Source organism: Crotalus tigris, unplaced genomic scaffold (genome assembly GCF_016545835.1).
Source record: "Crotalus tigris isolate CLP2741 ecotype Arizona unplaced genomic scaffold, ASM1654583v1 scf7180000021037.190999, whole genome shotgun sequence".
Taxonomy (NCBI): Eukaryota; Metazoa; Chordata; class Lepidosauria; order Squamata; family Viperidae; genus Crotalus; species Crotalus tigris.
This window is the reverse complement of record NW_024098320.1, coordinates 6,176-21,257: the sequence shown is the minus strand read 5'-3', so window position 1 is coordinate 21,257 and position 15,082 is coordinate 6,176. Positions and strand designations below refer to the sequence as shown.

At 45.8% G+C, this 15,082-nt stretch overlaps 1 protein-coding gene across 6 annotated transcripts in view; it reads right to left on the bottom strand.

Annotated features, from left to right (window-relative positions):
• The window catches only part of PLXNB1 (plexin B1), a 180,345-nt gene extending 167,983 nt beyond the window's left edge, over positions 1-12,362 (bottom strand). For 3 of the 6 annotated variants that reach the window (XM_039369310.1, XM_039369311.1, XM_039369313.1), the window contains exon 1: positions 11,692-12,361. The gene's annotated coding sequence lies outside the window, so the exon portion shown is untranslated. Of the gene's footprint in view, positions 1-11,191; positions 11,446-11,691 lie in introns of those variants that run through there. The other 3 variants (XM_039369307.1, XM_039369309.1, XM_039369308.1) reach the window with 3 other exon arrangements.
• Between the last annotated feature and the right edge of the window lie 2,720 nt (positions 12,363-15,082).

Genomic DNA, 15,082 nt, shown 5'->3' with positions numbered 1-15,082 from the left:
CCAGAGGCATCAGGAACAGAAGAGTCATTGGTAGGATTCACCTCTTGCTCTGAGTCCTAAATATACTTTTGAAATCACAGTGGCTGGATAGATACCTGAAAATCACAACCAACCATCCAGCCTTTGGCTTAATATGCTACATGAACCCAACTTGGTGCCTTAGCTCAATAACTGGATTCACACATCACTTTAATCCCTCATTGATTTAACCATGGCTTCTTGAAGAAGCTACCATGGCCAGGCTTTCCAATCACGCTAAGCCAGTAGTTCTCAACCTTTTCTTCACCACGGACCCTCTTTAAATGCCTTTTCCGGCCATGGACCATGTCCACATACCCCCCCAAGACTCAAGATTTAAATCGTAACATTTCTTCAAGCCTTCAAGGACCCCTTGTGATGACATCGCGGCCCTCCAGGGGTCTGCGGACCACAGGTTGAGAACCACTGTGCTAAACCATACCCTATTTTCATCACGCACAACAAGCTTGCTGAGTCAAAAGCAATCACACCATGCAATGGTACGGCAAAAAGTCAGGCCACATCCGTGGGAGGGCAGGCCAGGGCCCCAATCAGCTCACTGGTTCCCGAGTAGCATCTTCACAATGGGGGTGGGAAATCCACATCCCCCTTGAAATCCTCATATGGAAAGAGAGATATAAATGCAATAAATTGGCATGCTCCTGTTCATGGACCAACAGATGGTTCAAACATGACCTCATTATTAGCAGCGTATGAAATGACGGATTTCATCCTCAAATGAGGGCCCTTGAGATGCATTGGGGCTACAGACTCCCAAGAGCCCCCACGGAGCTGCATTTGTGCCTAAGTGCTCAGTTTCAGACTTCCCAATTTACGCTTGACTCCTTGAGCTGAATTATTCAGGGACATTATTTTTTATCCATTTAGTCACATCCCTCTCTTCCTTCCAAACTGGCACTTCAAAAAGCTCAGATTTGTATACCTCAAGGCTCTTCTCTCATCCAGATGCTGGCCAAGTTGAAACATGCTTTGCTTAAGCAAAATAACAATCTCGGTGCCCTCAAAAGACTCCCTGGAATTATCGTTTATGGCTTCCCTTTGCAGGCCTTGGAGGCACCAATTTCCTACTGGAAGCACCCTTACAGTGGTTTTAACAACCTCCACAGCTGCTACTCTCCCCTGAACATTGGTGCATGTGCTGAAATGACTTAACTGTTAGGAGCTCAGCTCAAAACATCTCAAGTTACTCGAATCAAGTTATGAACTGATGCTGTGTGGTTGAGCTCTTTCACAAAGTACACTGCTTTTATCATAGGAGCCACAGAAGTGATCATTCATTCATTCATTCATTCATATCCCACTTTTATTTTTATACATAACTCAAGGCAGCAAACCTATCTATTACTCCCTCCTCCTATTTTCCACAACAAGAACAATCCTGTAAGGTAGGTTGGGCTGAGAGAGAGTCAACTAGCCTGAGTGGCCTAGGACTCACAGTGTCCTACTTTCTAGCCTGATGCCTTAATCTCTAGACCGGGGTAGGCAACCTTGGCTCTTTTATGACTCGTGGACTTCAACTCCCAGAATTCCTGAGCCAGCCATGCTGAGGGGAAAGGGAGAGGTTTCCAAGCTGAGCCATGCTGGCTCAGGAATTCTGGGAGTCGAAGTCCACGAGTCATAAAAGAGACACGGTTGCCTACCCCTGCACTAGACCAAAATGGCTCTAAAACAGTGCTAGCTCACTCTAGGCTAGCAAATAATAGCTGTCGCCATTCTCACGATTGTCCGGAAGGCTCCCCACATATTGGCTAGGGACGCCTGTCGGTAGCACCATAAAAATGTAAAGATAACTGGAGCTGCTGATCCCTGTAACTGGCTGAGGCCTCCATGACATGGTGGGGCAGGGAAAAGGATTGAAGCCTCTTAGCCCATGGAAGCTCTCCACATGCCAGTGGGCCCTGTAGCTTGCACCAGGCCTCTCAGGGCCTGCCCCACTCCCTGAGCCACCCCCACTTCACTTAACAATCCACGCGATCACTTAATGGTCACAGCAGCAAGATTGTAGTCATGCCATAGTAGTGCAATGGTTAAAATGCAGTGCTGCAAGTTAACTCTGCCAACTACTGGGAGTTCGATCCTGACAGGCTCAATGTTGACTCAGCCTTCCATCCTTTCCAGGTGGATAAAATGAGGAGCCAGATTGTTGGGGGCAATACATTGCCTCTGAAAACCACATACAGAGTGCGGCAAAGCACTATGAAGCAGTTTATAAGTCTAAGTCAGTGGTGGAGAACCTATGGCACAGGTGCCAGAGGCAGCACTCAGAGCCCTCTCTGTGGGCACGTGCACCATCGCCCCAGTCCTAGGCCTTCAGCTGGGTTTTATAAAACCTTTTTGCTTTAGGCCTCCACCGCCGTGTGCAAAAAAAAAAAAAAAAAAAGGTTCAATCAGTCAATTTCAACTTCTCGTGGGAAAAAAAAAGATCTTGCAAAATTGGAATTGATTTATTGAACTTTTTAGTCACACCCAGTCTGCTGTTACCACCCAATGGGCCACACCCACCCAATGGGCCACACCCACCCGGCACTCGACCATGCATAAGTGGGTTTTGGGTTGCAGTTTGGGCATTCAGTCTCTAAAAGGTTCGCCATCACTGGTCTAAGTGCTATTGCTATTGGGGTAACTGAGTGAAGCAGTCACGTGATGTCTCCCTTAATGACTACTTTGCTCAATGACACAAGATTCCAAGCTCAATTGCAGTCATAAATTAAGGACTACCTGTTTGATCATATATCCCTAATCTAATGTGCATTAGAAATTGAGATCACTCACAATATTTGTCTATCCTGGCTTGCTGAACAAACCTCCGCAAACCTGAGGCAGAGATCATTTACAGCATTATGACCAGGGAAAGCCAAAATGCCTGGGTAAGAAATATATTCACACTGTCCTCTTACACCCTTGACCACAAAGCCTGAGATTTACCAAGTAAATTAAAAATGGCATGATCAATCTTTTTTGTTTTTAAAAAAATGAAATTTGAAGCCAAACTTTGTTGAAGGCCCTACTACTGACTCCTGGAAACATATTATAGTAACTCTTACACTTAAAATTCTGATTAAAGCATATATATACTAATGGTCATTTAGCTACATGTGTCTCACAACTGACTGATTAATGTGTCATCAGGTTGTTGTTGAGTCCTTGTGACCACACAGATTTTCTCCAAGATGATCTGTCCCTAACTTGTTCTGTCAAGTCTCCCAACTATGCATTCATTGCCAGTTTAAGTGAATCCATCCACCTTGCTGCTGGTCATCCTGTTTTCTTTCCTTCCACCTTTCCCATCATCAGAATTTTTGTTGGAATATTCATGAACAGGAAGAGTCATGTGGTAACTCAGTCAGCCAATGTGAAGAAAGTGCTACTGAGTCTGTGCAAAAAAAGAGTATTGAGTTAGGAGCTGGATTTCCAGTCTCAAGTTTTGTCTCTGGTCTGTCTCTGTAAGACGTCTTCATTAAGCTATGTTGCTGTAAAGAAGAATGGTATTGTAAATATTTTTATATAAATATAAAGTTATTTGAATCAGCTAAATGCAGTCAACTGTGAGAGCTTCTGATTTATTTTTCACCAACAGAGATTAAAATTCTCTAACAATTTTCTCCAGATCTTGGCAGAAGAAACACAACCTTAATATGGCATGTTTGGTTTTGTCTTAGCCTGAATAAGTTACAAGTAGTCCTTAATTTAGGACCACATTTGAGGCCAGAACTAAGCAATGTGGTTGTGAGTCACACCCAATTTTATGATCTTTTGGCCACAGTTGTTAAGCAAATTGCTTAGTCATTAAGTGAACCCAGTTTCCCCTCCATTGACTTTGCTTGTTGGAAACTCTCTGGGAAGGTTGTAAATGATGATCACATAACCCCAGGATGCTGCAACCATCATAAATACATGCTGATTGCCAAGTAGTGACTGAATTTTGATCACATGATTGCAGAATAACAGAGTTGGAAGGGACCTTGGAGGTCTTCTAGTCCAGCCCCCTGCTTAAGCAGGAGACCCTATACCATTCCAGACAAGTGTTTGTCTAGTCTCTTCTTAAAAGCCCCCAGTGATGGAGTACCCAGAACTATTGAAGGTAAGGCCTTCCACTGATTAATTGTTCTATCTGATAGGAATTTTCTCTTTATAGTTGTAGGAGGATTGTGACACTCATAAGTGTGAGGATCAATCTTAAATCATTTTTTCAGCATTTCAGCATTAAATGCTGATTAAACAAATGGTCGTAAGTCAAAGTCTACCTGTATGAGAACCCAGCTAATTTGGTTATGCAACATGACTCGGGTTCATTATAAAAGATCTAGATGATAGTGATTTACTTACTAAACTATGATTAAGTAAAGCTTGGTTCAGTATATCTCAGGGGTCTTCAAACTTGGCCCTTTTATGACTTGTGGACGTCAACTCCCAGAATTCCTCAGCCAGTGCCTGGTACATGTGAACTGACTGCTTTTTTTATGGGAAAGAAAAACTGAGGAAGGATTCTGCCCTGCACAGTGACCACAAAGATAATTCTACACCTGCAATTTGGTCTAATGCTGTGCATTTTTAGCAACTCCACAAGCAATCATACAAAGGCCTCTCCTTGTCTACTGGCAGAGATCTTTCTAATGGAAACTGCAAGAACTGAGCCAGGGATCATCTGCTTTAAAATGATATATTCATTCCTAAGTTTACAATGTTATTTCAGATTCAGCAAAAATATTTCATTACTTGAGAAGGAAAACAAAAGGTGTCAACTTTTTCCTTCACTTTCTTTTCTAATTCCTATTTTCCCCCTCAGCCTGTAACCAGCTGTCTTAACCAGGACTTCAGATGTGATGAACTTCAACTCAGCTACTAGAACAGGGGTGTCAAACTCAATTTCATTGAGGGCCGCATCAGCATTGTAGTTGTCCTGGGGGGGGGGGGGCTGGATGGGTATGGCCAGGATGGGTGCAGCCTGGATGGAGTGGGTGTGGCCTACTGGATGGGCATAGCCAGCTCTACATCATTCGTGTCAAGGATGCCTGTGGGGGCCTGGGCAGGAGTGGGACAGATCTGAGGGTCTCTGGCAGAAGGGGGTGGGACCGGGGCAAGCGCCAAGGCATGGTCCATTTCTTCATTCCTCACAAAGAGTGACACCTCCCCAACATGCACCCAAGGGGTGGGGCCAATGCAGCAGGGGCTGGTTCCTCGCTGTTTCTAGACAGCCTTGTGGAGCTAAGACTGAATGCATTTCAGCATAGATGGCCACCACAAAATTCTACATTGGCTCCCGGCCGGCCTGGGCCAGGGCCAAGGCAGCGGGGGCCGTTCCCTCACTGTTTCCAGGATGGCTTCACAGGCAACATGAAACCACTTCGCAGGCCGCATCCGGCCCCCGGGCCTTGTGTTTGACATGTCTGTACTAGAAATTCTGGAAGTTGAAATCCTATACATCCAGAATGCATAAGGTAGGAAGATTAGTCTACACCAGAGGTAGGGAACCTTGGCTCTTTTATGACTCGTGGACTTCAGGAATTCTGGGAGTTGAAGTCCACGAGTCATAAAAGAGCCAAGGTTGCCTACCCCTGGTCTACACAGATGAACTTCTGAAATCTTTCATTTATCATGCCAACTGGTCTTTGCAAGGGCTTCTTGGACCACTTTCCTACTAATTTTCTCTACACCTGAGAGGAGCAAGCAGCGTCCTGTGGACTTAATACATTCCCCAATCCCATTTCTAAGAATGTTGTTGTTAATTGCGAAGTCGTGTCCGACCCATCGCGACCCCATGGACAACGTTCCTCCAGGTCTTCCTGTCCTCTACCATCGTCTGGAGTCCATTTAAGTTCACACCTACTGCTTCAGTGACTCCATCTAGCCATCTCATTCTCTGCCGTCCCCTTCTTCTATTGCCCTCAATCTTTCCCAGCATTAAGCCCTTCTCCAGTGCGTCCTTCCTTCTCATTAGGTGGCCAAAATATTTGAGTTTCAACTTCAGGATCTGGCCTTCTAAAGAGCAGTCGGGGTTGATCTCTTCTAGGACTGACCGGTTTGAATGCCTTGCAGTCCAGGGGACTCGCAGGAGTCTTCTCCAGCACCATAGTTCAAATGCCTCAATTCTTTTGCGCTCAGCCTTTCTTATGGTCCAACTTTCACAGCCATACATTGCAACCGGGAAAACCATGGCCTGGACTATACGCACTTTTGTTGGCAGGAATACCCAAACCCAAAAAGTGAACTGATGGATACTGACACATTCAGCTTTGATGGAAAGGATATATATCTGAAAAGAGAATGACATTTTCACCCAGCTTGATTAGTCTGCACCAGGGGTAGGGAACCTTGGCTCTTTTATGACTTGTGGACTTCAATTCCCAGAATTTATCTTTATTATCAAGTTTCCTCTGGTCATCCCCAAAATGAAAGTAAGTCTGAAAAACCTGACCCTGCCTTTAGTAACATCACTGTACACCCATCTTCTCCCATGGCCTTCAGAAGACCAAAAGGAAGAAAATAAATGTCTGGCACGCAAAAGTTGCCCACTCTCCTCCAGAATGAGGAAAACAGAGAGGGTTGGGATCCAGGCCAGAATTAGAAGAAAGGAGTCTGGAAAGATTTCTGAGTTGGCACATTCTCCCAGGAGATTAACAGTATGCTGGGAGAAAAGGGGAGGGAGAGCTTTGACAAAGCCGCTTCCTAAATGAGATTTTATAAAACTATAACTGAGGCAGGAGAGGTGACACAGGAGGACTGGTGAATGTTTAACCTGCTCGGCTAATCTGCAATCTGGAATGGGAGAGAGGATGTTCTTTAGGCCAAAAGCTTCCACTTTAATGGCTTTTCTCAAGAAAAAAAATTTGAACAATAGTGTGGGAGGAGGGAAGCCAAATGGAGGACAAGGATGTTTGTCCCACTCTAAATTTCTGCAGATCAGGCTAGATCAGTGTTTCCCAAACTTGACAATTTTAAGGCATGAGAACTTCAACTCCCAGAATTCCACAGCCAGCGTTGCTGGCTGTGGAATTCTGGGAGTTGAAGTCCACATGCCTTAAAATTGTCAAGTTTGGGAAACACTGGGCTAGATGAATGCCGGGGAAAATTTTACTGAGTGATCCGATCCGCAAATTGCACTCACTGTCATCAAGTTAACCACTGTTTGTTGAATTAAATACGATTGTCTGAGTTGCAGAACAAATAATACCCTAAGCTACAAAGCATCGTTGAGACACTACAATGGCTGGATTCATACAATACAATAAACCCTATCAGAAACAGCTATTTAAGCTTAATAGCTGCGTTCATATAATATACTTAGATTGGGTGAAGACCTACGATCTGCATTCTCCTATCTTGCTAAACATGGCTAGAAGTAATTTTGACTGTTCTGTGGCTTTGCCTGTTGTATGCAAGCCACCTGTTGGCTTAAGTCCTGACTGAATAGAATACTGAAGCCCAAAAAATGGTAAAACTAGGTTAAGTATATTGTATGAAAGTAGTCCCTGTGCTGCCTGAAGCAGGCAGTGAGAATGGCAGGAGCCAGAATATTTATATTTATATGCAAAATTTATCTAACTGTCTGAAACTAGCCAGACTATAGATGGCTTACAGGAATTAATTGGTTCAGTTTTCTCCCAGACTATAGAAAAAATTGAGGAAGTTGTTAGTCTCAAGTTTTGCTGAAAATCATATGGTTCTCTGAATCCTTGACTGACTTGGCAGAGAGTCTGTATCTCCAGCCATTGTTCTGCTCTGCAGAGATCTTGCTACTGTCAACAGGTAACAGAAGCCAAAATTAAAAAGGAGCACTGGATTTAGAGAATTGATTGATTGTTTGGTTGATTGACTGATTATTTGCCATCAAGTTAGTGTCAACTCTCAATGACCACATAGATATTCTCCAGGATAAATTGTCCCCAATGGGGTATATCCAAGTTCAGACCCATATACAAACATGGAATCTGTGAGATGTCTCTGAGACAGTCACTTGCTGGGTTAAAAGTCTGCACTAACCCACAATTTATAAGCAACAGTTTGCATGCAGGCCCAGCCAACTGTAGGAACTTCAGTAAACTCTGGTTAAGAAAACCAGGTCTAGTACATGAAACAGCTAAAAGTCAAGACATCACGGTGGCTTAGTCAAGAAACCATAGATTAGCATGATATAGGAACTTGATATAGTGATTAAGACATCAGGCTAGAAAGTGGAGAGAGCTCGCTCTCCCTCCCTCCCTCCCTCCCTCCCTCCCTCCCTCCCTCTCTCTCTCTCTCTCTCTCTCTCTCTCTCTCCCTCCCTCCCTCTCCCTCCCTCTCCCTCCCTCTCTCTCTCTCTCCCTCTCTCTTCTCCCCTCCCCCCCATGAAGAAGAATGAAAGGGCAAATCACTTTTGAAATGTTGCCAAGATAACTGCAGGGGCTTGTTCAAATAGGTACCAGGAGTTAAGATTGACTTGAAGGCACCAAAAAAAAATAAAAAAATAAAAAAGTTAGATCCTGTGTCTGCAACTGGACAGATATAGGAAAGGCTTTTCCTCTTAACCAGAGGCACATACTACTGCTTTAGTCTCTGCTGCATTAATTAAGCCAAATTTCTGCACCACCCCTTTGACCCTAGTAAATCAAGGAGTCTATAGTCAGCAATTGACTTGCCAGATGTCCTGCACTTATAGGAATACACTTCACCAGAACATCCCACGGCTATGTCCCATTATTTTTTGGACTTTTGACCTAGCAGTGTTGTCAGTCTGACTGGAAATGCAGCAAGTGGCTTGAGACACAGATGCCTAGAAGACCTCAACAGATGACAAAAATAGGATAGCTTTTAAAAGTAGGGTCAAACAAAGCCCTTGCAGCAAGATCATCCTGTGCTGGAAAAAAAGAGCCCTCCCTATTTCCAAAATCTTCAAAGAACTAAAATATTTTCTCTCCAACACATGGGGTGACATCTACTGGCAAAGTGTCACACCACACCGTGTTACATTTGTTGCTCCACAGGCAACCCAAGATGATGACAGTGGCTGCCCTTCACAACTATCGCAGAGCCTGGTGCTGCTCTAGTGTGTATCTGACATTGCTATGGGAAAAGACCAACAGTCCACATACGATGCCTGCTTCCCAAACAGGAGTTCCGTTTTCCAGAACTGCTAAGACCAAGTGGGTATTTTTGCCAAAGCAAAATCATTTACACAAAGTGATACCCAATCATAAATAGGCGTTTCTATTGCTACAGACAAGGGTTTGTTTTTTTAAGAAGTCTGCAGTTCTCCAGGATAAAGATTTACTATTGGCCAGGCCTTTCATTGGTAATTCAATGAGAGTGTGTTTTTTTTGGTTCTGGTCAGTATTACACTCGGCTGAACATGTTTTACCATGGCATGAAAAGATAGATCGATTCCCTTCTTCACACTTTATATTCTCACTCACCCTCCCAATTCCTTTTTTAAAAAAATCTTAAAAACATTTTTTTTTCCAGACGGAAAGGAATGCTTTAATTTCTGGCGCTACCAGACTCCTGATTTTGGACTGCCAAGATTAACATAGCTCTCCTACATTATGTAATGTAGCATGTTTTAAATAATATCTCTCATCCCCGTTCATTATGCCATGGGATATCTTAGCTGTGGCCCAAGTTGATTCAGAAAAAAGTGAAGAGGGGAGATCTAGTTTTTGTTATAACTTTGGCATCTTCTAACTGCAGCAAGGAAAAGATGCACAACATCCTTCTCTTGGGCTGCACCAATGTCATGCCTGTCAATATATTTTAGAATCTCTAAATTGCAACTGCAAAGAATGTGGTGGGGGGAGGTGAGAAGATGTCTAGTCAGAAAGTTCAAGTTCTCAACAAACTTAATTCTTCTGAAACTGTAACTTGATGCAGAAAAGTTCTCACCAGCATTACGGATGTGCCTGAAAACGCCTGCAGACAAGATTTCTATCAATTTACCTGTGTCGTTTAACAAATTTTAAGGGAAATTCGAACAATAATTTCAACCACTAAGGTTGTGCCACCATAACCAATTTTTTTCTTTCCACAAAAAGTAAAAATGAAATAAGGAAAAGCACTGAATATCTTGTACAGTATGTTTTGGCTGGCAAATCTGATGTGCTCCATCTACAGAGCCGCCTGTTAAAAAGTATGACCAGGCAATCTTCTTAAATGAACAATTAGCACACACAGAGAGAGACTTGATTCTGGATGGATTAGAGCACAGTAACTTTCACTTTGAGAGAGAGCAGGAGACAGGGCACAGAATCCACACTCTTCTTTCCAGATTACGAGGTACATTTAAAAGAAGGGCAAGCAGCACAAAGTCATTAAGTCTTGCCCCACATGGTGATTTGTTCATTTAACATTTTTCCATCAGTTCTCCAACTTTGGAATGCTCCTCAGTCCACCGCAAATAGAGATAGCAACCCAAAATGAATAGATGGGAAGGCCAACAATTGATTTTCTTTCATGACCCCCCCCCCGCCTTTTTATTGAACCTCTGAGAATATCCTTGCTAGCCAGGAAAAAAAAAAATCCCAGGTTTTCTCAGTAATGGGGAAAGAGCCTGTTTAATATACCCAGAAGGACATTAAAACCACAGCCAGAGGGGAGCTGCCCTGCACAGATTCTTCCTAACATCTCCACCAGTCCTGCCTTCCCTCTTCCTGGAGGTGCCTTCAAATTCAGATGGGAACCAGAAAGCACACAGATCCCCGCACACCCCTGCTTTGTACAGCAGGTTCAAGGGAAGGATCCCAGCCCCCAAAGCCCGGAGCTCCACTTTGCCATCTTCTTGAAAAACCGATCTCAGGTTTCCACCAAGAAGAAGCGAAATGCGCGGTCGCCAGCTCCCTGGGGGACAGGCAAGTACCTCCACCGAACAAAGAAGGCTGGAGGGGGGGGGGACCGAGTCCAGCCCTCGGAGGGGAAGGGTCTCTGCTGCTTCAGGGTGGCTCTCTTCCCCGCTTCCTCCTCCTCCCCCTTCCCCAGGGAGGGGGAAGGCAAAAGCAAAGGATTTCCAGCCTCGAAGCTGGTTAGCTGGGGGTGGGGTGGGCTAACCCCCTTCTCTTGGCAAGGCTGAAAAGGAACAGAGATGGCAGCGGGGGGAGGAGAGAGGCAAGCGGGCAGAGGCTTCACAGGCAAGCGGGAATAAAGCGGTCATTCTCAACAAGCCGGAGGCACCTCCGGTTCAACACACCTCTCTGAGGTTCAGCTGATGTCCCACGCACACGCACCCCAACTCGGTCTGCCGGGGCGACGCGGCCACCTCCAAAGCAGCGCGGGGTTCAGGGCGACGCTTCCCCAGATAAGTTCGGGGGAGCCGAGCCCAAACCCGCGCAAACCCGCTGCCCCTTCCAGAGCCAAGAAAACCCCCATTCAAACCAGCGCCGCCTCGCTTTCGAGAGGGGGGGGGAGAGAAGGAGAGGAGAAAGAGAATGAATGGGAGAAAAGAAAAACTTGGAGGACGAGGAAGGGAGATCGAGAGGAAACGGGGGGGGGGTCTGTATACCCTCCTCCCACAGTGTTGAAAAGCTTCTGTTCTCTCTCTCTCTCTCTCTCTCTCTCTCTTTCTCCTCCCGTTCGCCTTTTTCTTTTCCTCCACCCGCAAAAGCCTTCCGGGCAGGCAGAAAGAACGCGAAACAAAAGAGGGGCCCAAGACATGGGGAGGAGGGGAGGAGAAGTAAGGAGCAAACTCACCCCAAATGCCATCTCCGAACAACTTGCCCTGGGGGCGGGGTGGGAACCCAGGCGCCTCGCTCCAGGACAATAAGGGAGCGAGCGAGCGAGCGAGCGGCGGTCTCCGCGCCTCCAGCCCCCGAATCGCCGCCGATGCACCAGCCGCGGCCGCCGGGAAGGACCCTCGTCACCTTTCTCTCCGCCGCGGGGAATTCCAACGCGCGGTGTAAACAAGCTCCCCCCCCTCCAACTCCCCGCAAGTCCACCTCTTCCCCACGGCTGCTCCGGAGAGAGGCTTGCGCGGAAGAGGCAGCGATCCAAGCGCGCCGCCAGCACGGTGCGTGCGCCCCAGTCCGTCAATCAGCCGGGGTTTCCCGGGAGGCGAGCGACGCTGCCGGGCGCCGGAAAGTAGTTCGGCGACCGGCCCGCCGCTAAAAGCAAACAACGAGGCGAGGCGAGGCGCGAGAGCCCCTGCTGCGAGTGAGCGGCTACTGCAAAAGCCAGAGAGAGCGCGGTGCCACGCCGGCTGACAAAAGCCAAGCCTGGCCTCGCCGCTTCTGCCCGGCGGCGCCCCTCCTCCGCACAGGCATCCGGGGTGAGGAGCGCCAGCCGGAGAGCCCTGCGGGAGCCGCCTCCAGCCTGGATCGCGGGCCCTGCAGGGAAACTCCCAGCGCGCCAAGCTGCCCGCCCGCTTGCAGTCGGCTCGCTCGCCCGCTCGCCAGCAGCAGCAGCAGCAGCAGTAGCCCGCGGCTCCGTGCTTGTTTATAGGTAAAGGAAGAGAGTGCCGCCCCCGCGCCGCGTTCACAATCAGCGGGGAGAATTCGGCCTCAAGGCCGGCGGGATTCGGGAGCTGCAACTCTGCACATGAGGCAGGACTTTTTCCTTCTTCCCGTCTCAAGAAACGCAGGTCTTCTTACCATGCTCCGTAGATGAAACTTCAGAATATGCACCTATCTCCCAGGGATTAAAGCCCTGGTACTTCCTAGTCCTGGGTTCAAAAGAGGCTGCAGTGTATTAGGCTCACACAGCTGAGCTCACATTTTCCACCAAAGGTGTTATTATGATGAAAAAGTGACACAGATACATACCCCATACACAAGTAGGGCTTTTAGCTCAGGTGGGGTATAAATGAAACTATAATAATAATAATAATAATAATAATAATAATAATAGTAAAGTTGGAAGGGACCTTGGAGGTCATCTAGTCCAACCCCCTGCTCGGGCAGGAAACCCTACACCATTTTGGACAAATGGCTGTCCAGTCTCTTCTTAAAAACTTCCAGTGGTGGAGCATTTACTGCTTCTGGAGGCAAGCTGTTCCACTGATTAATTGTTCTCACTGTCAGGAAGTTTCTCCTTAGTTCTAGGTTGCTTCTCTCCTTGATTAGTTTCCACCCGTTGCTTCTTGTCCTGCCTTCAGGTGCTTGGAAAATAGCTTAATTCCCTCTTCTTTATGGCAGCCCCTGAGATATTGGAATACTGCTATCATGTCCCCCCTTGTCCTTCTCTTCGTTAAACTAGACATACCCAATTCTCGCAACCGTTCCTTATATGTTTTAGCCTCCAGTCCCCTAATCATATTTGTTGCTCTTCTCTGTACTCTTTCTAGAGTCTCAACATCTTTTTTACATCGTGGTGACCAAAACTGGATGCAGTATTCCAAGTGTGGCCTTACCAAGGCATTGAAGAGTGGTATTAAGACTTCGCGTGATCTTGATTCTATCCCTCTGTTAATGCAGCCTAGTACTGTGTTGGCCTTTTTGGCAGCTGCCGCACACTGCTGGCTCATATTTAACTGAGTGTCTACTAGGACTCCGAGGTCCCTCTCACAATTACTACTATTGAGCATGGTGCCACCTATGCTGTACTTGTGCATTTGGTTTTTCTTGCCTAAATGTAGAACCTTGCTTTTTTCACCATTGAATTTCATTTTGTTAGTTAGTGCCCAGTGTTCAAGTCTGTCCAGATCCTTCTGTACCTGACGCCTGTCTTCTGGAGTGTTGGCTATTCCTGCCAGCTTGGTGTCATCTGCAAATTTGATGAGTTCCCCATCTATCCCTTCATCCAAATCGTTGATGAAGATGTTGAAGAGTACTGGGCCCAGGACAGAGCCCTGGGGCACCCCACTACACACTTCCCTCCATATAGATGCAGTTCCATTGAGGACCACTCGCTGAGTACAGCCGGTCAGCCAGCTACGGATCCATCTGGTGGTGGTTCTGTCTACCCCACATTTTTCTATCTTGTCAAGTAGTAGGTTGTGATCTACTTTATCAAATGCATTACTGAAGTCCAAGTAAATTATGTCCACAGCATTCCTCTGATCCACTAATTTTGTCACTTGGTCAAAGAATGCAATAAGATTTGTCTGGCATGATCTATTTTTGACAAACCCATTTTGGCTTTTAGTAATGACTTTGTTTGCCTCTAGGTGTTCGTTGATTCGTTGTTTGATTATCTTTTCCAGGATCTTCCCAGGTATTGAGGTCAGGCTGATAGGTCTGTAATTTCCTGGATCCATTTTTTTTCCGTTTTTGAGGATGGGAACTACATCAGCTCTTTTCCAGTCCTCTGGTAGTTCCCCTGTGTTCCAGGATCTTTGAAAAATATAGTTCAGTGGCTCCGATATCACCTCTGCCAGTTCCTTGAGAACTCTGGGATGTAATCCATCTGGTCCTGGCGATTTGAACTCATCTAGGCTGGACAGGTGCTCACTAACCATTTTCTTGCCTATCTTAAATTGTGTTTCTGTTTTGTTTTTTATGGCACTATTTTTGATAGGTTGGTCTGTTTTTTCCCTTTGTGTAAAGACAGATGCAAAAAATGAGTTAAATAGTTCTGCTTTCTCCCTGTTGCTTGTCACCTTCTTGCCACTTCCACCCACTAATGGACCAATCATTTCCTTCACTTTTTTCTTGTTTTTTACATGTTGAAAGAAGTTTTTTTTGTTATTTTTGACTTTGGTCGCAAGCCTTAGTTCATTTTGAGCCTTGGCTTTCTTCACTTCATCTTTGCAGGCTTGGGCTATTTGCTGATATTCTGACTTAGTTATGTTCCCCTCTTTCCACTTTCTGTACTTGTCCTTTTTATCTTTCAATTTGTCAGAGAGTCCTTTATGCAGCCATGCTGGTTTCTTTTGAGAGCTGTTATTTTTCCTCTTTGTTGGTATTGTGCTAGACTGTGCTTTTATTATATCATTTTTCAAAATTTCCCAAGCTTCTTGAGTTGTTTTCCCCTTGAGGATTCTCATCCATGGAATCCTTCCCAAGCCCTCTCTAAGTTTATTGAAATTAGCTCTCTTGAAGTCCAAGACTCTAGTTTGACTGTGTTCTATTGGTTGTGCTTCTATAATGTTGAATTCTAATATGGCATGATCACTTCCTCCCAGGGTTCCTATGGCTTCAACACCGTC